Below are 22,380 nucleotides of genomic sequence, written 5' to 3' on the forward strand. Positions count from 1 at the left end.
ACAGACTTGAGGAATGTCCTTCCTAATCCTCAATACATTCAAACCCTCCACTGAATACAAGAATATTCTTTAAAAGTCCTCATTAAGATAAATAATTTCTATGCTTATGGACTGTTTCTCCCCTGGATGTTACAATTTATCACAAAATTATTTATTTAGATAGCAAATCCTTCTAAATGGAACAAATAGGAGAATCTAATTCACTTCCCTGTTAAATTATTTTCTAACCCTTACTTATTTGAAAAAAAATAAGAGTTGGTTACTAAACAGGTAATTAAGGCCCAAGAGGAAGTGACTTCAGATAATAATTGAAATAGAGAACACATACTAAACAGTTTGCAGTTTCTTAGAGAAATTCCTTCAGTAAATGAGAGGCTCATGATACATGAGTTTTAAAAAATGCCATTCCCAATTAAGTGTGACAGAGAGGGGAAGATAATTAACATATAGAAATATAAGTTCAGAGATAATCAATGGAAAAAGACCTTAGAAAAGACTGGAGAAGATTGAATCTAGAAGACATGTAGAAAGGATAATTTTAGCTAGGAGGAAGGACACCTCTTCCTCTGACACCATTATGAATGCAGATTGAACCAAAAAAATAAGTAAGTAAATAACTTGCCTAATGGTGTCACAGAGGTAAAACTGGGCTCTTGCAGGCTATGCCAGTGGAGTAAAAAGTGATACAATCTCACAAACTGGAAAGGTTTTACTTGATCCCCAAAATGAACTATATCTACTATTTGAAGATCTCCTGAGCTAGGTGTGGGAGGCTGATTACCAACCGGTTGACTTCTTTAACCACAGAAAAGGAAAAAAAGGAAAGGGAAAAAAAGATAGGTATTTGGAAAATTAAAAAACATTTAAAAGAAACATATCTATTTCAGTATAACACACTTGTCTGGGTTATCTGCTAAATTTGGTGGTTCCATACACACATCTACCAGGATTTTTTCCCCTCACATTTAGGATACAAAAGGAGAGAGGGATTTAAGCTGCTTCTACATCCGAATCTCCAATATTTTAGTGAATATCAGTAAAAAGAAATGTGTTTTCAAACTCTTCTAATTCTTGAGACTTCAAGTTAGAAATCAGGGGCATTAGCCCTGAGATGGTTCTATACTTATAAAAAGCTCTTTTCTTTGGGAAGGACCACTTACAAACTGGTGAAAATATCCAAATATACAGCCTTAAAAAGGAAACATTTTGGAAAAAGGAACAGAAATGGATGGAATTAAACCCAGCTGTGTTTATGCTTCTCCTGACATGTTTGCAAGCTAGGGGATGAGCCACCACTAGGATGTACTTATGGGCAAATGAACAGGAGGGCATTCCTTTAATAATAGCTTTGCTATATGCAGACAGAAGCCAGTTAGTTTCTAGGTTGATTGACTAAAGCATTATCCCAAGCAATCAATAAACATTTTTAAATTACTGACTATGTGCTAGGCACTAGAGTATACCTTTAAGACAGAAGATAGCATTAACACATGTAAGTAAATATATACAATAAATACAAATTAGATACAAAGAAGTTAAATAGAATATACTCATGGCACTGTATAAGGCATCAGACAGCCTTCATTTTATTTAACATCTCTACCTCCAAGTTACACTTTAAAGAAGAATTTTATAGATATTATACTCTTCAGCCTTCACTGTACCTCTCTGAGGTAGATGCTACCATCTCTATAACATAAATAAGAACATTTTTTCAGGGTGGGGCAGAAAGTAATTTGTCTAGAGTCACCCAGTTAGTACCTGAGGTAGGGTTTGAGCTTGAGTCTTCTCAACTCCAAATCCATCATTGAATCCAATCTATTACATTGCCTCTCACTCATTTCATCTCCCTGAGTTTTAATATTCCCATCTGAAAAACAAAGGGTTTTACTTAAAGATCTTGATGTTCCCTTGGAATTATGTAATTCTAGGGATGGGAAATATTTTTAATTATAATAACAAGGGGCATGCCTGAATATAGGCATGAAAGAATCCTGAACAAACTTTGTGAACAAACATGAAATCTATTCTTTTATTAAAAGAATAGAACCAGACTAATAGAAGGATTTTGAAGATAAGCAAAATACATCATGATACAAATCAAAGTTAGCCTCATAACATTAGCTGGAGCACATGGCAAAAATCAAATACATTTTGAATAGCTTTGTTTTCTGTGCTCTTTTCTCCAGTGGAAAGGAGCTTGGCTCTACAAAACAAGCCTGTACTTTCCCTGGACTACTTGTTGAAAACAATGCCTGATGGAGGTCAAGCCACCATTTTATAAAAGTCATTCAGATGTGGCTGAGTCATTATTTTGCATCTCCCACAAGTGAGGAAGCAATATCTTTTCTTTGATTGCCTGTGATTAGAATTTCTGCTACTATGGCTCCTTAGCCAGCTATTGTACCTTTGCAGTAGGTAAGTTAGCCATGAGAGAGGATTCCACAGCCCAATTGCTGGAATGTAGAACTCACAGCAGAGCTTGTGTGTTTCCCAGTTGTGCATAAACTTTAATTGTTCTGAGATGAGTCCCAAGTTTATCATGGTTTCTTTTATATAAAGTATGTTAAGGAGACACTATACCTAAGCAAAAACAATTATTTTGAAGATACTAGTTCTAGGGAATCTTTGGCCACAAGGTGGAAGTATAAGTTCTCTCAGAAACACAAACAGCATTTTCTCTGTGTTTAATTTCTTTCCCTTCTTTTCCCCCCTCTCTTTTCAATTCTCATGGCAGAGCATACTTATCATGCAGTCTTCCAAATTCTAAAAATATCCCATAGAATCTATGCTTAGGAAAGTTGAGTGAAGCCGACAGGCATTTTACCCTGAGCAACGTGCATAGGCTGAGGCCACTAGTGTGGCCATGTCATTGTGGCCTTCAATTCCAAACTGTTAATGGTGACTGTGATGACAGATTTCAGAGTGTCTGTTAACTGGTTGCTGCATGTCTGCTGGTCTCTCAATTCCTGAATAAGCATGATGGAAGTTGTTCAGTTGCTATTGTTGTGGCAATCCTTTGTGATGGCATAAATTTACTCATGGACTAAGGATACATGGCAGCTAATTCTATCCCCTAAGCAAAGCTTCAAAAAATATTCTCTTCATAGAACTGTTCCCTGGCCCTTGAATGGGGGTCTCATATGTGTATATGTGTATAAATCTGTGTGTGTATATATATGTGTATTTATGTATAAATTTATATATGTATATGTGTATACACATATTTTTAATAGGTAACACTTTTTTATTTTCCAGAAAAGAAACTGAATCCTACAGAATAATGATGACCTATATAATGTCATGAAAACAGTATCAGAGTAGGGATCAAAATTCAAATTATTCTTATTGATATCTTACTTTGTAACACATTTCTCTAACATTGTCACTTTCAAATCCCTGCCCACCCCTTCCTCCAACCCTAATATTTTCTTTACTTTATTAATTGGTCCAGGATGCTGCCTTCTGTATATCAGTGCTTAAATGTGTTAAGTGACTCCTGCTAATACTTCCTTCTACTATTAATCCTAAGATTAATTACTTAGTGATAATGGGTAATGGCTAATCAGTAAGCAAGAGACTAGAGTCAATAGACTGTTTGGCATTAGGGCCCAACTAAATCATGGACAAAGTTTCCAGGTTGCAGAAAAGGAGAAGTGACAGAAAGGGGGAAAAATGAGTGAGGAGATGTGCTGTAGAAACAGAGGGAAGCTTTTTGTTAATTAAGGTGACTGAGAACTAAGTAAAGGTTATCCTTATTCCTGAATTGAGAAAAGGATCAGGAAAAACAGGTATCTATGTCATAATATGATTCAATATTAGGATGACATTTCTTGGTCTGAGGGTGAAGAACAAATGAAATTATATACTTTTATTGTGTCAGCAGGAAGAGGACATGACTTAAAAATGGTAATGGGATGGGACCAAAGAGAGGCAAAAAAAACCCCCCAACAACATTCTATTTTGTATTTATTTATTAAGAACCTTCCATGTACAAGGCACTGTGCAGGGTGTTTAGAGATACAAAGATATACACACACATGCATACACAAACACATTTACATACATATATAAAAGTGTATGTTAATGTATATGTGTGTAGGTATAAATATATTTCTATTTATGTGTGTACATGTATGCATACATATATTTTGTATACAAGCATATATGTGTGTGTGTGTGTGTGTGTGTGTAATAAACTTTTTTCCCAAGGAGTTTATGAGGATACAATGGAGTTTCAGGAAAAATGTTATTAGAAATTTGAGATGAGAGCTATCACTCTGAGTTGGGTCTTGAAGAGAGAAATTGAAGTGAGATTAGGTGACCACTGCAATCATGAAGTACATTATGAGCAAAGGTAGAGAGATAATGATAGAAAGACAAGAATGGGGGAATATATATTAATAGTGAAGTAAGCAAATAGTAAATATAGAGTAATAGGAAAGAGAACAGTAGGAAAGAAAGCTGGATAGTTCGATAGAAGCCAGATTTCGGATAGCACTGAATAAAAGAGTCAAGTGGGTTTATATGTTTTTCAATAGGTAATCAGGGTCAGAGGGAGGAATAGAAGGGTTGTTTTAGTTATTATTAATTATATTTTTTTAGAACAGAAGGATCTAATGGTGCTTCAGAGATATTACTTGGATCTGTAATGGATATATTGGAGAGATGATAGCCTGGAGGCAGGAAGACTAATAAGAGTATCTCACAATAGCTAAGCAAAAAGAGATGAAAGTCTGAACTTGAGTGTTGCCGGTTGAAGTGGAAACAAATATTAGATGCTAGATGCCCCAAATACTTTGGAGGTAGAAATAAAAATACTTTGCAAAAGAAAAAAAATGGTAGAAGGAATAAAAGATAATTCTAAGATTATGAGCCTGGAATGGGGCAGGGGAATGGTCAACAAAACATAAAGAAATTACAAATAAAGTTTCCCCCAGGTAATGGGGAGGAAATGAAAGAACAATGAGTACAGTTTTTAAATGCACTGGTTCTGAGATGGAAATATGAACTTCATAGTGATGATTTTCTAGATGACAGTTGAAAATGTGTCACTCAGACTATGCTGAGATTAGACAGGGAAAGGATGAGATCTCCAAAGAAGATAGTATGGAGCAATTTCTTAGCTAGATAAAGGTGGGTCTTGCATTTACTTTACATACATAAAAGGCAGATTTCTCTGACTTTTATATAGAAGATTCTCTCTATCTGTGTGTCTGTATCCATCCATCCATACCAATCTGATTTGAAGGGCTGCTGCACCAGGAACAGAACACCAAACACTAAACACAAAAGCCCTTGGTAGCATCATCTGAGTGACAGCAGAGATTTAGCTCGTTCCCTCTCTGTCTGGTAGCTGCAGTTCATCTGGCTTTAATAGTAGATCAAAATCAGTGGGAGAAACATACATGCACAAACACACACAAACACACACAAACTCACACACACAGACATAAATTTAAAAGCCCCATCCCTCCCCTACTTTTCCTCTACCAGCTTGACCATCTTAGTCCTTACCGGTAATCCTCCTCTACCTTTCAACACTCACTTTGTGGAAAACAAATGTAGGAGAAACCAGAATGAAGCACATTTCTGTTGTTATATTTTAATTTAAGAGATAACAATTGAGATCTTTCTTCCAGAAATAACCATTGTTCCTTAGTAAGGACAAGGTGGCAGTTAGCTAATTCTTCTAGCCTTAGCATTTCCCAAACCTTTGTTTAAAAAAAAAAGTGAGAAACAATAGGACAATTTGGATTTGAAACAATTTGGGTTTGAAAACCCAAATCAGCATTGGATTTCATTAGAGAACAGTGACTTTTTGTCAGATAGTCATATAATTTGGTCTAAATAATACTAAAAGCTGAATTGCCTGGCTACACTCCCCCACCCTCAAATTGTCCTCCAAGCGGCTCTGTCATTATAAAGATCTCAGAATATCATATAGCATAATATAATGGATAGAAGCTTTGCCTTAGAAACCCAAGTTCAAGTCCTGAATTTGCCAACCATTTATTTTTAAAGTCCCTAAGACACATCTGTCACTCTGCTAAGTGTTGTTTATCAAGAAAGGAAAAAGACGGTCCTTGTTTTCAAGGACCTTGAAGTTTAATGAGGTATGCAATAATCAAGGAGCCACATAAAAACAGGGTACATGCAGGGTAAATAGGAAATTACCAACAAAGGAACCAATAGAGGTCTGTGACTTTGAGCAAGTCACTTTTCTGTTTAGAGTCTCAGTTCCTTCATCTCCTGAATGTGGCAGTAATATTTATAATATGTTTCCCAAAACTACTGGCAGGAAATTACATCAGAAACCTTAAAAGTATTTAGAACTGGGTAGCTAGATGGCACAGTGGTTAAAGCACTGGCCCTGGATTCAGGAGTACCTGAGTTCAAATCAGGCTTCAGACACTTGAGACTTACTAGCTGTGTGACCCTGGGCAAATCACTTAACCCCCATTGCCTGCAATATATATATATATATATATATATATATATATATATAACTATTAATTATGATGTTTAAGGAGATGATGTTTTCTTTGGTTATATGGTTTCACTTATAAGATAGCACTGATATGTGAATATTTAAGGAGATGAGATCCAATGGTTTAGGTTCACAGTAAATAGTGAAGATATTCTTAAATGCTAACTAAGGTTTGTTAAATACCTCTGGCTTCTAATAAATATGGAAAAGGCAAATATTTATAGGACTTTGTTTCTGCCAATCAAAAAGAACAAATAGAAATAATAAATAGGATAACAAACAGGAAAAAATATGGAGGGAAATCAAAGCAATTACAACTCAATTAATAAAGAAATTATTGATGCTGAAAAATGAGAAATGCATTGAGAAATGGCATCAATGTTTTATAATATGTTGTACCTTTTGAATTTTAAATAACATACAGCATTTCTTATAATGAAGTGCCCAAGTGAGTCTAAAACCTGCTAATGGAGGAGTTAGCAAAACTTGCTTTATCTAACAAGTTGAATGCTTTGGTAATAAAGAGCAACATGGGTTTTGCATTATGGTCTCCAATATTTTTCCCATACAAAACTCAATTTAAAATAATTTGAATATACCCTTCTACTATTTGTATATTTATTTATTAATTACATATTTGAATTATTACATTAATAACAATAATAAAATTTACAAAATAAAAATAAATGGTGGAATAAAGACAAAAGATATTTGAACCTAGGGTAAATAGGGGAAAACTGTAGCTTCTTGAATAGGGGAGTGTAGAACATGGTTATAAATGAGTTTTAGAAAAAATCACATTCTAGAGTGCAATTTGGAACTGTGCACTAAGGGCTATAGAACTGTGCATACCCCTTGATCCAGCAATATCACTGCAAGGATTTTATCACAAAGATATTCCAAAAAAGAAAAAAAATACCAATTAGTACAAAATTATTTAAAGCAGCTCTTTTTTTGGTGGCTAAGAACTGGAAATCAAAGGAATGCCCATCAATTTGGGAACGGCTTAAACAAGGTGTGGTATGTGATGGTGATGAAATATTATTGTGCTATAAGAAATGACAAGCAGGGGGCGGAGCCAAGTTGGCAGAGGAAAGTAATTAAACACACAGAGCTCCTCACACAATTAACCCTAAAACAGCAATAAAACAATACCTGAAGCAGCAAAACCCACTAAAAGACAGGCTGAAATTATTTTCCAGACAAAGACAGCTTACAAGGGGCTGTGCCAGGCTGCTAGTAGAGTCCAAAATCGCGATCATGCCAACACAGACCCCAGACATGATGTGCCAGAGAAATTTAACCCTGAGCCTGTGAATCACCTGCAGCACCAGCTTCTTCTGGAACTAAGCTTATGGTCAGAGGGCTGAATGGCTAGACAGGGGGTGGAATACAGGGGTGTCTGGGGGACTAAGGAGGAATTCAGCTATCCCACCTTAGCAGGGAATGAGGAAGAAATCTTGAGTGGTGGTGGTGGTGGTGGGGCAGATGGGGGAGGGTCACAGGCTCCTCTGAGCTAAGAACTATAGCACAAAAAGTTTTGCTGGCTTGTTAATTAGCAAGTTGGCTTGAGGTTATCTTCAGACCAGAGAACAGGACAGATGAGAGATAAACCTGCCCTCCCTCAAACTGAAACACCTGGGACACTCTGAAGCTTGGGACAATGTAGCTTGGAAGTAGGGCCCCACTGTAAGAGGTAGTTAAAAGCCAAGTAAAAGACTGCAAGATGAGCAAGCAAAGAAAGTTAAGAACCATAGAAATGAGAAGCAGAATGATTCCAGAAAGGTCTGGAACTCATGTATGGTGAAGTGAACAGAACCAAAAGAACATTGTGCACAGGGACAGCAATACTGTTTGATGAAGAACTGTGAATGACAACTATTCTCAACAATACAATAATCCAAGACAATTGCAAAGGACTATTGATGAAACCTACTTTCCACCTCCAAAGAAAGAACTTATACTTAAGGAAAACAGACTGAAGCATGCTATTTTCACTCTCTTCCTTTTTTTCCTTTTTATTCAAGTTTTCTTGTACAAAATTACTAATATGGTAATGTTTTATATAATTGTATATGTATAACCCATATCTGATTGCTTGCTGCCTCAGGGAAGTGGTAGAGGAGGGAGGGAAGGTGGGGAAGATTGGAACTCAAAACTATAAATAAAAATGCTTATTTCTTTAAAAAAAAGAAAAAAATTCACTTTGATAGCTTTGCAGGGGATAGATTGCAGAAATGATAGACAAGGGACAGCTAGGTGGTGCAGTGGATAAAGCACCAGCCCTGAATTCAGGGGGACCTGAGTTCAAATCTGGCCTCAGACACTTGACACTTACTAACTGTGTGACCCTGGAAAAGTCACTTAACCCTCATTGCCCAAAACAACAAAAAAATATGATAGACAAAGTAGGGAGATAAATTAAGAACTTATCCCAATAGTATAGGTGAGAATTACGAGAGCCTAAACTAATATCATGTCTGTGTGAGTAGAGAGAAGGAAAGAGACAGAAGCGATGCAGACACAGAAAAGAAAATATGTGTTACCTAATTGGGCATACTTGGGAAGAGGTAGGATCAAGAGTCAAAAATAACATCAAGATTATGAATCTGGTTAATTATAAAGATCAGACTTACTTTGAAAGGAATAGGGAACTTTGAAAGAGAGTTGAATTTTGCAGGAAAGATAATTAAATGAAACCTTCAATCTGTTGAAACCAATTCATACCTTCTCATGCTGTGAAACTCTCTCTCTGCCAACCAAAATGAAAGAGAGTATGCCTAAACTCCAACGGGTATCACCTGCAGCTACCAGGTGATCTTGTAATCAAAGAGAAAGTATGTTAGAGGGACAAGGGATTTTCTCAATGGCACCTGTGCAGCTACTGCTTAGGGTATCCTAGAAATCATTAGAATATAACTGCCGTCAGGGGGAAATGCCTTGATTTAAAAAAAAAAAAAAGTGTAGTTTGGTAGTTTGCACATGAGAGAGCAAGCATGGAGTGGGGGAATGTAGAAGTAAAGCCAGAGTGGTTCTTTTGGAAATCGAACTCTTTTCCATTGCAGGGAGAATGAGATATAAGATTAATGCGTACACATATTTTAGCATAGACAAATATGTTTGCGTGTATGTGTATTCATAAAATAAGTAGAAAAAAATAAGGTTGTGTGTGTGTGTGTGTATGTATGTGTGTGTTGGGGAGTCCCTGGAAGCAGAATGGGACCAGGAAAGACTTTAAAAAAAGGAGGTTGCATTAAGACTGAACTTTGAAGGAAACTAAGGTTTGTAAGAGGTGGAAATAAGGCAGGAGCATACATCAGGCATATATGACAGCCTGAGCAAACCACTAGACAGTAGATGGAAAGCTCATCCATGACTATGAGGAGTGGAGCAGGCTGGATTATATAACTAAATTCTTACAATGATCCCTCCCTTTTCTCTAAAAGCTGTTATATTTTTAAAGAAATAGGAAACCAGTGATCTTTTATGACTGTGTGAGAATCAGGGTGCTAACCACCTGCTGAGAAAGACAATGTGAGAACCAGGGCAATGTTCCACTGAGGAGAAAGAATGTGACTAGTTTCTGGAAGTTACATATATTTACAGAACTATTACATCTATTCATAGAAATGCCTGTAAGACATGTCAATCAATGCTACCAGCCAATTAGCTTGGAGCTGTGTGTGGGGACCACCCTTTTTTTGTCCCTGCAGAGAGCTTCTGCTGGAGGGGAAGGTGGGAGGAGTGGGGATCCCTCTTTTGGTTGGAGGTCGTGGCAGCAACTGCAGGGGGAGGGGGAGCTAGGTTTTTTCTTCCTGAACTACACATGTACTTCCTCTCTCTTTTGCTAACTTCTAAATACTTTAATAAATTCTTAATGCCTCAAAGACTGATGCTATGAGCTTCTAATTTAAGGTGACCACACGCTAGATTTTTAGTCATAGCAATTAGATTTTAAACATCACAGCTGTAACATGGAACACTAGACTCTCAGGATCATCTAAAAGATATACCTCCAGCAGAGCCTTGTGTTAGTCATAAGCTAACTACAACTTATTAAAAACAGGGAACTGTGCAAGAAAAGATGAGTAAAGTTTAGAATAAAAACAAGATATGAAGAAGAGAGAAGATAAGTCCAGTCACATAGTGAGGCTGGTGAGTGGTCTAAATTCTCCACTGGTACCCTTACGATCATAAGAGAAAGTGAGGAAGACCCCACAATACAATGGATGCACTTCCTGTGGTGAACTTACAGTAGGGCAACAATAAGAGTTCCATAGACTGGTCTCACATGAATGTCTTATTATCTGTCTCTATTTTTGAGAAATGTTTGAGATTTCAGATTTATTGGAACATTTCAGTTATTAAAATTTTCATAGATTTTCTCCTATCCAATGAATTTATTTCATATTAAAACCACCTCCAATTAGCTTTATGGAAATGTCATTGAGAACTCAATATTGTATTTGATGAATGAAAAAGTGTTTCCAGTCATTTACAAATCTGTATATATCTAAGTTGCTTATTCACACCAGCCATGAGAAAAAAAATACACACACAAATATGTGAGTGTGTATATAACAGGAATCTATTTATAAATGTTATATTTTTTCTCATTTCTTCCATTTTAGCCTATAAAGAGCCAAAAAGCCTGATTTCATTTGCAGGATGATTTCATCTATTAACAACCACAATCAGAAAGTAAGTATTCTAAAACTCTAAATACATGTTAAAACTTTTAACAAGATGTTTGCCAAATGTATTACCAGACAAAGTTGTTTGCTTTATCCAATTATTGGTCTTATTTGATATATGTGTTGATATGGATAAATACGTATTGATTGATTGATTGATGAAGTTCCTCAATAGACACATGTCTAATTATTTATGAAATAATAAAATGTTGATTCCATTCTTCAAAGGTGTTTTACATATAATATTTCTTTTAATTCTTACATTGCATCTGTGAGTTAGGCTATTATTAGGGAATACAATTATTATTATCCTCACTTCATATATAAGGAAACAGCCTCAAAATGATGAAAAATCTTATGAGGATCACAGAGATAATAACGGACAAAGCAGGGACTCTGTCTGAATTCAATTGAATCCTTGTCTAATGTTCTTTCAATTCTACCACATTGCTAATTAATTCACTTTCAACAATAAAGAGAACTAAATTATCACCTACCAATTCCCATATTTTCTTCACATTCCCTACATTTTTACCACTTCCTTTCTCAGCATTCCATCAAAGAAGACAAAGATATCAAAATTTTCCCCTTTACAAAAATTAAAATTCTTTCTTTTCTCAGGCTTCTAAAATAATACAAAAGCCATAGTTATCTGTTTAAATAATTAGCCAACCTATCCTAATTATTATATGAATTCTGCAGGGTAATTCACTTTAATTACTCCAGGTATCTTCTGTGTAACCTATGGAGTCAGGTAACACTGGGAAATCAACAAGACAGTATCCTTTACATTCATACTCACCCTTCTGGATCAATAATTGTAAGAAATAAATCTGGAGGGTGGAACATTGAGAAAACCCTTTTCATGTCTTAGTGCTATTTTTATTATAACAGTATTATTAACTTTGTCATATTAGTTTATGTTTATTATATTGCCTTCTGAATTGATCTTCTCATTAATACAGATTAATGACATTAATTAAATAATATTAGTTTACATTTATTGTATTTAAGCTCATTATTCTTTCCACTAATTTAGAATAATAACAATAATATGTTATATGTATCTGTGTATACATATGTAAATTTATACTTTAACTTTATAATTTTCAAAGGACTTTTGTACAATTTATTTTTTTCTGTGGGTAGTAAAAACACTCTTGATAGGAAGTACAAGCATTATTATCTCCATTTTAAAGAAGTGGAAAATGAAACCCAGACAATGAAATGACAATAAAGTTGCTTATTCAACAAATACTTTATATGTTAGCACAAGGGAGTTTTTTCTTTAATTCTGAAATTATCATCCTAAAAGTTTTCATTGTATCTGATGAAAATGTTGCTTATTTTTCCCCCTTTTTTGCCATCTTTCAGTCTTCTTTTAACACTACAGTTGGCTTCAGCTCAAGAAACCTTCATATCTGAGACAGTCATTTAGCAGGTACAGTTATTTACACAGCCCTCTTTTCCCAAAGGCTTCACACACTTGGCAAAAATTAGTCAAGCAAGCTCCAAATGACACCTCTGTGAAAGAAGCAAGCTCAAATTTTCCCCTATGCTATGTAGCCTCATGGCTATTTAATTGATTTTAGGGAATTATCTGCTCTTATACAATGAAATCTCCTCTTCATATTATTTGAAAATAGAAAGGTCAGCAGAAGCCCTCTGGATCACTCCATAGACTAACTTTAGAAAATGAAGGACAACATTATCAAAAAGTAAGTAGATGAAGAGTGTCTCAAGATTGGTCCAAAAAAAAAAAAAAAGATTGGCCCAATACTCCTGGGCTCATCTATTTCTTTTATACATGTGTTAAAACCCATAGCTGTCTCTGATAGTCTGACTGACAGGGTAAATGGTATTTATGATGAGTTTTTCAGATATAGGAAAGCTTCAGAATTTCTTCCAATGAATTGAAGGTGAAACCTAGGTAAGCACAATGAAAAGTCATATTTTGAAAAACATAGGACTATGATATTGAATTCAACAAATTTTATATATGTGTCAGTTTGATTATATTTCATGAAATAATTACTGATGTCAAAGAAACAACTGGTTTGACTCCCCCCCCCTTTCTTTATTCTCTGAATTTTAGAGGAGTATTAGAAGTTAAAGGGACTGGGATGAAGTTTACTACTTTCAAAGAATTGATTGCATTGATTACTTGATTTACTTTCTGTAGACTTAGCCTGTGTGACAGATTTAAATACTCTCCTTGGTAATTATAGATACAGAAGTAAAACTAAGGAATTTGGTTAAAAATTAATTCCACAATTACAAAATAGGGAATGACATGGCTAAATGATAGTTCACAAGTAGAAAAAATCCAGAAGGTGAAAAGGCAATTCTCAAAAGAATATATTGTTAATAATCATATTAAATTATATTCACCTCACTAATAATCAAAGAAGTAGTAATTAAAGTTACAGTGAAGAATTACCATAAGCCCATCAAATTGGCAGAAATAACTGCATTCAGCTCTTTTCTGGTGGAAAAGAATTTGAAGTTGACGGGATGCCCATCAATTGGGGAGTGGCTGAACAAATCGTGTTATGTGATTTAAGGGAATACTATTGTGCTATAAGAATTATGAGCAGGACGCTCTCAGAAAAAACCTGGAAAGAATTACATGAGATGATGCAAGTTAAATGTACTGTGTACAAAGTAACAGCAATATTGCAAGATGATCTGCTGTGATTTTTTGGCTATTCTCAACAATACAATGATCCAAAACAACTCTAAAGGTCTATGATGAAAAATGCTATTCATCCCCAGAGAAAGAACTGATGGTATCAGAATACAGGTTGAATCATAATTTTTAATTTATTTTTCTTGAGTTATTTTTATATGTTTTTTCATAATCTGACATGTTTTATATGACTATACATGTGTTACTTAAATTGAATTGTTTGCCTTCTTAAAGAGGGGGTGGGGATAGAGGAAAGAAGAGAATGTGGAACACAAAGTTTTTAAGATGGATGTCAAAATTGTTTTTACATGTAATTGGGGAAAAAATAAAATGCTAAGTAAGCCAACAAACCAACTGCATTCAAAGAAACTCATAGCTAAGGGAATTGTAGAGAAAAATTCAAACAGTATTTCTGAAGGAATTGCAAATATCAAGAATCTTTTTGGAAGCTTATGCAAGTACATATTAAAAGTTACAAAAATAATTGTATCCTTTGATATAATAATTCCATTGTTGCTAATATACTATAAAAATGCAATATATACTATAAAAATATACTATAAAATGCATTTATTCATACAAGTTGAAAACAACACTACAGGTATTTGCAAATAAACAGAGGAATATATTGAAATAAATATAAATAACCAACTACAGAGGTAATACAATAATAACATGTAATATAACAAGCTGGGCCTGAATCAAGTTGGTCCCATGATAATTTAGGCCTCAAAATGAAAATAAATACAATGGTTTTAATCTAACATTTAACCAAAGGAGGATTACTTAGCCATAGTAAGGTAAGGATGCTCAGAACAGGAAAGAGATAGTTTTCTATAATAAAGCATGCATTCATTTGAATATAGTTTTCTAGTCTTGTACATTCTGCTGATCTCTTTTCTGAAGTCTTTCTGAACTCTTTTCTGAAGATGTCCCAGCCTTTGTTATCTAGCTGTTTTATACACAGGTTATCTGGAAGTTAAATCAGCCACTTAAACCTTCCTCCCCTGAGCAAATCAAATACACAGGGGAGATTCAGTACATATAAGGAAAAATACAGCCTAAATTGCATGGAAGGAGAAGTGTTAAGATGTAGTTTCTACCGAAAATAGAATGGTTAAAATCAATTATGTGAGCCAATATAACATATCATACTATACAGAATTAGCATCTATAAATATGAGGAATATAAATATGTCACCTCACCCACCCCCTTATTTAGTCCATTAGAAAGCAATGCCAGAATTAATATACATTTGTCAGAAAATCCTCAACTAGAACTCTACTTCTATAAATCAGGTCTGACTATCTCTATCTGATGGATGAGGGAAATGAGGTACAGAGAGTTAGAGGAATTATTCAAGGTAACACAAATAGGAAGTGGTAGATGCAGGAGTAGTACTTGGAGTGTTTTGATTCCAAATATTCTTTTCTCTTCACAACATTGCCAATCCATGAAGCCTCAGATATCTCAAATTGGGGAAGACCATGCTATCATGCAAGACAAAAGAATCATCAAATATTTTCCACATTGCTTTACCATCTCCAAAGGCCACTTTTTCTTTGGTGTTAGAATTTAGTACATGGTGAACAAGGCAATAAGGTTATTCCTGGGGATATGCTGATAAATATTTGAACAACTACCCACCCAGAACATCAAAATATCCATGTGTGTGTGTGTGTGTGTATATATGTGTGTGTATATGTATGTATATTTATGTATATATGTATATGTATATATGCATACATACACACATATACAAACCTATGCATATATGTGTATATTTTTTGGTTTAATCTGAATTATTCACATTTTCTCCACCACTTTCTTAATGCTAAAAGTCCACCAAAAATAAATCAAGCCCTGGTTTGTAGCATTTTCCTATTTCTGAGTTGTAAATGTTAACAGTGAAATTTAACAATCAGCTCTTGTAAGCTTGTATGAATGGCACCTCAGTACAATGAATAGAGCACTAGACTGGGAGTCTGAATTAAGTGGCAATTTGAAATGGAGAGAGAGATGAACTAGGCCACAGAGGACTAAGGACTGAATATAGATTCTGCCATTTATTAGCCTTGCACAAGTCACTTCTCTCTTGGCTTAATTTTCCTTAAATGTAAAATAAGTCATTTGGATTAGATCTTTTAGGAAGTCCTTCTGGCTCTAAATCTATATAGTCTTATAAAGTTCTGGGTCTTTCACCTTGTTTGGCTTTTGTTAAATCCTTTCCCTTTCCTGGACATCTGTAAAAATAATGTCAGAGTACATTATGCCTAAGATTTCTTTCAGCCATGACAATTTATAAAACATCTTATAACTCAAGCATTTCACTAGTAATTAGAATTTATGGTATTACAGATAACACCAAGCCCTGAGATCCAAGTGCCCATTTGGGGGTTATCATTTTCTGAGGCACAGGAAAAGGTTCATATTGTAAAATAGTTCAATGTCTCACAATTCATTTAGCATTTTTCCTTCTTGCTCACACCTTGATTACAGTTCTAATTCACATTGTTTCACAGTTGTCTCCTTGATTGTCTGAGTGCAGCTAGAATTTGACTTTTGTTTCAAGGAGACAATACATGCCAAATTGATTTATGTGCAGCTGTGAAGAGATTTGATTTGAGGATTGCTTTCCGGAGCTGAGTATACATGACACCTCCCCAAAGTAACAGGGGACTTTTAACATGCAAAACCAATCATCTTTAATCCAAAGCACCACCAGGAAAGTAGAATAGCTATAACTGTCATTCAAACTCAGGATAGCAAATTTTTAACTCTTTGTAAGCAGCTTTGGTAAAAATATCACTGGGGTAAGGACTCTGAACTGCTTGAATATAAGGAGATCTGGGTTTAACTGATCTAGAATTTGCATACAAACAGAAATAGATAAACTGTTTTTAGGACCATAGAATCATTGAATGTTAGAGTTCAAAGGAAATTGCAAGATTATTCCAATTGAAACTCCTCAGTTTACAGATAAAGAAATTGAGATTGACAAGAGGGAAGGGTCATTTCCATTTTTTTTTTACTTTTGAAATTCCTTTCATAGGTTTTGAGAAAATTTAAATATCTTTGGAATATTGTCCCTGTTTTTCACTTTGCCTTTCATGTGTCTTCTTTTCTTTTTTCTCTTCTACAGTTTCACAAAGCCTAAAGTAGTTAAATATATTACAGACATGGTCAGAATTAAGGAGACCAGGTTGATGAAGGAGAGGCAGCTCTATTATTTTGTCCCCAACTTAAACAGTGTTTTCAGTGTTCCACATGATTAAACACAATCAGAAAGATCATATAAAATCTTAGAATGTATGAACCAAAATGTATCTTTAGTCTAAACCCTTTGTTTTATAAATAAAGAAAACAAAACTCAGCACTTAAGCCATAGGTTCAAAATCACATAGAGAAATACAGCTTGTTGGAACTTGAAAAAAAAGTTTCTTGATTCATATTGCAGTGTTATTTCCATTACACCAAGGGGACCAAGTTGAAATAATGTTTACCTTCACTCTGCACTTCAACAGAGAAAACAGACTGTTCTAAACATTCTGGGTGATGCCTTCAATAGATGTTTGCAGGTACAGGGCAAACATTCCACATGGTTATTTTGCAGAGAAACTTAGGTTACTTTCCCTAAAAGGGGTTTCAACAGCTAGCTGCATCTACATGTTGGGATTGGGGGATGGAGTTGGAAAGGTTTACTTGATCTTCCCCTTGTCATGATGAGCAGTTGATACCTCCTCCTCAGTGGCAAATTTTCTCTTCTTTAAACCAGATTGCTAGTGGATTTCTGAGGATATGCCAGTTTTCTCATTATCCTTATTTCCTATTGCTTCCCTCCACACATTCTATGCTCCCACCAAATTTTCCTTAATATAATCAGCATTTTCCCACATTCTGATTTGCTCAAGATGCTCCCAGTTCAAGGAATCTTCTTTTTTATAGGATCAAAGGATCTATATCTAAAGATAAAAAAGATCTCATAGAGTATGTAGTTATCAGAAAACTGAAGCCCAGGAACATTAAATGAATTGCATGTTCAGGTTCAGTTCTTCTCCACCTATGAATTCCTATCCTTTCTTTAAAGTCTAATGAAAATTCCATCTCTTCTTGGTAGCTACTATGATTCATTCATTCGTTAATTATCTCTTCTCCCATCATAGACCACAGATTTCATTTTCATTGTACCACTATCATCTAGCACTTAGCATGTAATATCATTTGTTTTAAGAGATTTGTTATTTTTCATGCTGCTTAATCTTTATTTCTCTACTTTCCTCCTATCTTGAATCTCTACCCTTTCTCTACCATGCCATGGAAAACATTTTACCCCAAATTTCATCCTGACCCTGAACCTTACAAGTTAAAACTACACTCTTCCTTTTAGTCTCTCTCTCTCTCTCTCTCTCTCTCTCTCTCTCTCTCTCTCTCTCTCTCTCTCTCTCTCTCTCTCTGTCTCTATCTGTGTGATTAGATGTCTCCTATTAACTTCATTATAAGAAGGACACCCATGTCTTCATTGTACTCCAGGCTGTACTCCAGAATCTCTATCAAGGAATTTCTTCTGTGCCCCTGGAAGAGCCTGCTACCTTCATCTACTGCTCCTTTCCCAATTTTGAGCTTCCTTTTATGTGTTGTCTTCCTTCATTAGAATGTAAGCATCTTGAAGGCAGGGGCTATCTTTCTTTCTGTGGGTATTTAGATTCTCAGTGCTAAACACAACTCCTTTCACATAATACTTAGTGAATACTTGTTGAATTGAGTTTACATTTCAGACTTTAAGCAATGGCTATGCCTTATTTAATTACACACATATGTTTTTGTGACCTCCACTTTCATATTTTCTCTCTCTCTCTCTCTCTCTCTCTCTCTCTCTCTCTCTCTCTCTCTATATATATATATACATACACACACATATATAGATATGTGTGTATACTTTTATGTATGTGTATACATATACACATGCACATACATAAATACATATATATATTTTTATATATGTATGTATGTATACACACACACATACATACATATATATATATATATATATATAAGTGTTTTTGTGACTTCCACTTTCAAATGTTTAAAGTATTCATTGGGGATGTGACACTGGTGCTTAGGAGAAAGAGTCCTTCCATTCTCCAAAATTATCCCTGGATACTGACATCCATCTTTTCAAGGAATCCATTTCTATAATCACTTAATATTAATTAATTCTGTAATCAATTAATTAATAGTATATTAATACATTGATTATAAATTTTAGGAGAGCACCAATCTTGACTTTTGGTTATGTATTCAACCTCATTGCAAATCTATCAGCAGCATTGCAATATGCTTCAGGGACCTGGAATCAGCCATCTTTTCCATAAAGTTGGATTTGGCTATTCAATATATTTCCTCTACTCTGAAAACCTTCCATTAATCCCCTGCCCTTTCATTGATTTCCTTTCCTTTAGTCTTAGATGAATGTGGTTAAATGTTAAATATTAATATTTCTCCACATGATACTTTGACTTCTTTAGAGGGAAATTGATCTAAAATTTTATTTAAAAAAATTCACTAGCTTTTGAGCCTTTTCATTCTTTAAATTTCTAGTAGAAAATATACTGCAATTGCAAGTCAAAAGACAGTTTATAAATCTTTCCTTTTATCACTAATATTGACCTTGGTCAAAGTAACCTTTGAGAGTGTCATTTTCCTCATCTCAGAAACTAGTCATTTGTCCTAGATCATCTCAAAGTTCTTTCAAGGAAGACCTTCTGGTTTTCTATATCCCACCTACCACCAGAATTAAAGTAGCCTAAGTGGCACACAGTGGAATGTTGTGGAATTCATGGAATCAAGACTGATGTGAGGGGGGCAGCTAGGTGGCACAGTGGATAAAGCACTGGCCCTGGATTCAGGAGGACCTGAGTTCAAATGCGACCTCAGACACTTGACATTTACTAGATGTATGACCCTGGGCAAGTCACTTAACCCTCATTGCCTCAGGGGAAAGATGAAACAAAACAAACAATAGTGATGTGTTCATGTATTGATGCGGCAAATTAGTTTCCATTTCTCTCTCTCTCTCTCTCTCTGGCTCTCGCTCTCACTCTCTCTCTGTCTCTTTTTTTTTTTTCTGGTCAATGAGGGTTAAGTGGCTTGCCCAGGGTCACACAGCTAGTAACTATCAAGTGTTTAAGGCAAGATTTGAACTCAGGTCCTCCTGAATCCAGGGATGGTACTTTATCCACTGTGCCATCTAACTACCCCCTCTCTTCATTTCTTAATTTTAAGAGAAGGAATCTAAGCCTACCTTTAAATAAAGTTGATAATCCTTTATGTTAGAGATTTTAGAATTAAAAATTATCTTAGATATTATCAATTAAAGACAGTTAATTTTCCAGCTCAGTAACAGACGCTGAGAAAAGTAAAGTAAGTTAACAGAATCATGAGTTGAACCTAGATCCTGTAATTCTAGATTTAATGATTTTCCCCCCATCTAGCATCAAAGCCCTCCCTAAAATTGTACCATATTGCATTTCTACATCATATCATAACTTCTTTCCACATACTATTTTCCCCTGTCCAAATTGGACTACATTCTATCCCCTTAACACACTTTTTGGTGTGTTCAAATTCTAAAATTCTAATACCTCTTACCAAACACCTTTTCTGATCTCCCCCATCCTTCAATTTGGGAATAGTTTTTCTGGTATTCTATTTATACCTTGTATGAAATTTTTATTATATCTATTATTTCTCATGCATTGTTTTGTTTTGTAGCTCTCTGAGTTTTATCAAGGCATAGGGGATGGCATTCTGTACCCTACCCTTAAACAGTAACTTCCAGGAAAATAGGGAATATATTGTATCTTAGCGTTGTGTCATTTCCAATAAAATGCATTTAAGAGATTAATAAATGTTCCAACAATTTAACAGATTTGTTGGCTTGAATTCCATTCATATGGCAGTGGGGCCATATTCTTCTTTATAGATTTCTTCATTGCACCATACTTCATTAATGTTTCACTAACCCTAGAATTCTGAACCTTTCTGGGAATCATCATTCTGCTTTCATCTCTATTGCCTGACTTCTTAGGTCTTACTCCATGACTGCTGAGGGCCAGTAGAAAAGATCAATAGAATGGAACCAATTTCTCCCCAATATAATTTCATGATGCATTTCATTAAAGCTAGGTATTTCTGGTAAGGTATTTGGTAAGCCTTCTTCTCTTCCTGTTTTGACTCCTTACTTCATTCCTCCTAATAGCCATCTTTACCTCTTCCTCCTCTTGGATTCCTTGGCTTCTTAAATGGAATCCAGTCTTCTGAAAGAGGCTTTTTCCATTACCTACTTCCACCATTCCCCAGCACTTTCCTTTTGAGATTAATTCTCGTTTGTTGTAAATATCTTGCATGTATATAATTGTTTGCATGGTATCTATCTCATTAGAATTTAAGTTCCTTGAATTCAACGACTGTCCTTTTGCTTTTCTATGTATCTATCAAGCTACCAATCAATAAACATTTGTTAAGCATCTACTGTGTGAGAGGCACTGTACAAAATGTTGGCTATATAACAAAGAGATAAAAGATAATCCCTGTCTTCAAAAAGCTCAAATCTAATGGGGGAGACACCATTCAAACAAATATATAGAAATAAGCTATTTCTAAGTAAATAGGAAATAATTACCATAGGGAAGACACTAGAATAAAGAGGCATAGGGAAAACTTTTATGTAAAAACTGGAATTTTACTTGGCACTTAAGGGAAGCCAGGAAACTCAGTAGGCAATTTTGAGGAGAAAGAGCCCTCCAGACTGGAATACAGACACCCTGAGCTGAGAGATGAAACAGCCAGGAAGCCAATGTCACTAGACTAAAGAGTATGTAGTAGAGAATAAGATATTAAAAAGAAAAAGAAACTGGAAAGGTAAGGAAAAGATAAGTTCTGACATGTATTGAATGTCAACAGAATTTTGAATTTTATTCTGGAGACAAAAGAAAGCCATTGAACTTTATTGAGTGTGTACATATTGGGGCAGTTTTTTGGGGGGATATGGTTATCATATTGAACTTGAGGCTTAGGAAAATCACCTTCATGGCTGAATGAAGGACAGATTGGAGTAGAGAAAGACTTATGGCAAGTAGACTCACCAGCAAACTACTGCGACAGTGTAGGTAAGAGGTGATGAAGGTCTTCACTAGAGTTGTGACAATGCCAAAGGAGAGAAGTGGGCATATTTCCAAAATGTTGGGGAAGATAGTGAGGAGTCAAGTATGACTCCTCAGCTGTGAGCCAGAGGGATTGGGAAGATCATGGTGTTTAAATACCAAAGGGGAAGGTAGAAGGTGGTAAGGGTTTGGGGGGAGATTATGAGTTCTATTTTAACCATGTTTAATTTCAAATGTCTACTGGACTTTCAGTTAAAGATCTGAAAGACAGATGGAGTTGTGAGATTGAAAGGCAATAAAGACCATGGGGGTGAGGGACACTAAGTGGCAAAGAGGATGAAATT

This window comes from Dromiciops gliroides, chromosome 1 (genome assembly GCF_019393635.1).
Source record: "Dromiciops gliroides isolate mDroGli1 chromosome 1, mDroGli1.pri, whole genome shotgun sequence".
In the NCBI taxonomy this organism is placed as follows: Eukaryota; Metazoa; Chordata; class Mammalia; order Microbiotheria; family Microbiotheriidae; genus Dromiciops; species Dromiciops gliroides.